This window comes from Camellia sinensis, chromosome 7 (genome assembly GCF_055761805.1).
Source record: "Camellia sinensis isolate YWXY chromosome 7, ASM5576180v1, whole genome shotgun sequence".
NCBI lineage: Eukaryota > Viridiplantae > Streptophyta > Magnoliopsida > Ericales > Theaceae > Camellia > Camellia sinensis.
The window spans coordinates 156879221-156882079 of record NC_138967.1 but is presented as its reverse complement, the minus strand read 5'-3'; the positions used below and the strand labels follow the sequence as shown (position 1 = coordinate 156882079).

The 2859-nt window shown below is 33.2% G+C and overlaps 1 long non-coding RNA gene across 1 annotated transcript; it reads right to left on the bottom strand.

Annotated features, from left to right (window-relative positions):
* Positions 1 to 213: 213 nt before the first annotated feature.
* LOC145794834 (uncharacterized) lies at positions 214 to 1260 on the bottom strand. Its single transcript, XR_014334772.1, has 2 exons — positions 750 to 1260; positions 214 to 525 (listed from the first exon to the last, which is right to left on the bottom strand). It is a non-coding gene; the product is annotated as an uncharacterized LOC145794834 (long non-coding RNA).
* Between the last annotated feature and the right edge of the window lie 1599 nt (positions 1261 to 2859).

The window sequence follows — 2859 nt, the reverse complement described above, 5'->3', positions numbered from 1 at the left end:
TTCCTCTAGAGTATTTTTTCTTAAAATTTCCTAGAGTGGTGCATTGTATGGTTGAGATTTAATGACAAGTCACATCAATTTTTCAACATTAAATCTCAACCACACAATACACCACTTTAGAAAATTTTAGGAAAAAAACACTCTAGAAGATCTTGGTGTTATATATAATAAAGATTTTTAAGTAATTCCATAAATTTCATCTCACCACGCTAATAATCCCTCACTCAAGCTATTCAATTTCACCATATTAATAATCCACTCACTCAAACAAACTAGCCTCAAGGACGTATATACATTCCGTATAATGATGACAACATATCACCAACAAATGACAAACGTTTCTAATTTGGCAAGCGTTGATTGCAAACTCTTAATCAAAAAAAAAAAAAAAACCACATAGACAAGATGGTAAGTTGCAAAGGGGGAGGGAAGGACGAGCCGCCATGGTTGCAAATATAAGCCGTTATGTATTGTATCAGTTGATATGTAAGTAGATTTTCGACTTCTGCTTTGTGGGAGGAGTTGCTACAAAAATAATTGCAAATAAATAAATAAATAAATAAGCAAACAAACAAACAAAAATTAAAAATTGATAATCCCTATATTTTGTTTCTTATATTATTTTGGTCTCCGCAATTTTAATTAGTTGATTTTAATTTATTGACACAAAATTATAAATTCGGATAAAATTTGAGTCAATTGAAAAAATGTCAAAAAGTATAGGAAAAAGAAGAAAAGTAAATTCTCACCTCTATAACATTCTTCCCATTCCCATACATGGCTTTGGAAAACTGAGAATGAAGAGGGACCAAACCAACAAAGACACAGCCGACGTCATACAAAGGATTGAAACAAGCTCACAAAATCTGGCAAGAAATGAGGCGGCGGCGGTGTCATGAATTAACAAAGCGGTGAGGGCGCCGGTGAAGGCATACACAAGCGATACAACAAATGCATGAAACCAGGAAGAGGGGATGCCGTTGAATATCACGGTGGGAACAGGGTTGCCATTTTTGTATTGGTAAGGAATGACTAAGAGAATTGTGGCGAATAAGAAAGAAGTTATCAAGATTGTTTCCAAAAACCTCGTTCTGATCACTCGCGTTGATGATCTCGATTTTGAGCCATTTAAGATCACAGCATCAATATCTGAAATCATTTCTCTTTATTTGTATATTGAGCTTCAATCGGAAACTGGACAATACTTATAACTTGAAGAAGTAAAAACTAAACGCTCCTGCCATATATGTGTCTCACACAACGTGAATACCCTGACTTTGGCTATGTTTGGCAATACCCGCCTGGGACTACTTTAGCCACAACCGACAAACCTCGTTTGGCCACAACCGACAAACCTCGTTTGCAAGCAAAGCCGCACTTTCATTTCCTTCATTTCATCTCTCACTGTGGGTGAAGGGCATTTTCATAATTTTGCTTATGGGCACATTATTTCCCTTCAAAAAAAAGTCAAAAAAACCTAAAACCTCATCTCAAATGAGACTTTTTAACCTTAAACTAAAATAATTAATAAATTAAAAAGTTAATCCACATCTCAAATGAAAGATTTATGGGATAAACTCTCTTCAATACTTTTGTCTTTTCAAACCGTTTACTTCGTAAATTTCACTGTAAAAGCCGTCTATGCAAAAAAAATAAAAATAAATAAATAAATAAAATAGATTCATTCGATAATTATAAATATAGAAACAAATTCCATTTTATTTTATAAAATAAACAAGTATGACTGTACATTTAAATTATCTATTTTAAAAAATAAAATACGATTTATTTATATATTTATAATTATTTGATCAAATTATTTATTTATTTTCTTTTTACATAAACAACTTTTACTACAGAATCTACGAGGATCATATCGTTGGAGATCGGATCCTCTGTCGTGGTTCCCTGCGGTGTTCCCTGCCATGCTCTAAAATGACGTCGTTTTGGAGCATTTTTTTTATTTTTTATTTTTTTATCCCTGTGTTCCTTCTTCTTCTTCTTCTCTCTCTAACCTCTTTATCAGCTTTTTGACCCGAACCAATATCCAAAACCAAATTCGAAACAGACTCAAAAGAAGAACAAGAAGAATTGCATTCAACTTGCAGCTCACATCCTTCATCGACAAAGCATTAGCTCTCAACTCACAGATTCAATGGCGATGAAGAGGGTAGTTTGGAGGATGAAGCAGAGGGCGATAATGATTATGTGTTTTGTGGATTTTTTTTGGGGATTTCTTTTTACCTTGATTTTGGTAACAAATAATAACAAATATTTGCTTTGAAATCTGGGTTGTAAGATGTATTGCAAGTGTTTGAAAAATGTCTCATTGAATATAGTTGGTATGAAATTTGGGTTGTATGATGTACTTAGTTTAAAATCTGTGTTTGTAAGATGCACTCTAAGTGCTTGTAAAAATGTTTGATTGAATGTAGTTTAACTTTGGTTAACAAGTTCCTCACCCTCTCTTGTTTATTTTCTTCATATACAAGTGTGGATTTTTTTTATTGCTATATTCTTGACTGTTGTAGTGCAAGTGCTGATGATGATGGTGCTAGCAATGAAGATGCAATTAACTTTAATAGTTGAAAAAATTGGTGTTCTTGTTATTCTTCTGGGACTTGGGAGGTGTAAGGAGGGGAAGCATGATAGGAAGTTAAAGAAGTCAATTGAAATAATGCTTGGAATTATGACATTACTATGTCAATGATCATGTAACTGATAGAACCAAAGCTGATTCACCTACTACCACTTTTTGAAAACATGAGGACATCACAGCTTTTTTTTAAAGATCAGTTCAATTAAGTTTTAAACATTGAGGACATCCCACCTTTGTCTTCTCTTTTATTTGTTATTTTT